The sequence below is a fragment of the Penaeus monodon genome, chromosome 28 (assembly GCF_015228065.2).
Source record: "Penaeus monodon isolate SGIC_2016 chromosome 28, NSTDA_Pmon_1, whole genome shotgun sequence".
In the NCBI taxonomy this organism is placed as follows: Eukaryota; Metazoa; Arthropoda; class Malacostraca; order Decapoda; family Penaeidae; genus Penaeus; species Penaeus monodon.
Genome location: NC_051413.1, coordinates 36172227 through 36172627, shown reverse-complemented (window position 1 = coordinate 36172627; position 401 = coordinate 36172227).

The following is a 401-nucleotide window of genomic DNA, read 5'->3' as shown; positions in this document are numbered from 1 at the left end:
AGCAGGAGGTGCAGGAGGAGCAAGAGTAAGACAAGGAAGCTCGATAAGAGTTTGATGAGGATCCGACCTGTCAGCATTTTTCCTGAGCGCAACAAAACTAGCTTTAGCGCATGATTCAGCGAACCAGGGACCAGGATTGATAACAAATAACAAATAATAATGATCAAAATAAAAACATGAATAGCCACTAAAAGCGACTAAGCATCCACCTAGACCAGACAGCGGAGATGAGAGATCAGGTCCCCGTGGATAGTTTAGACGGACAAAGGGGGGGCCATTGATAGTATATAGGCGTTCAGGGTCAGTCCAGATGCGGAGGCTGCGTCCGGGGGTATTCCAGGGGTGGGGGAGCGGCGAGGATATCCATTATGAATGTACATATGGCAAGCTGGTCTGGATCG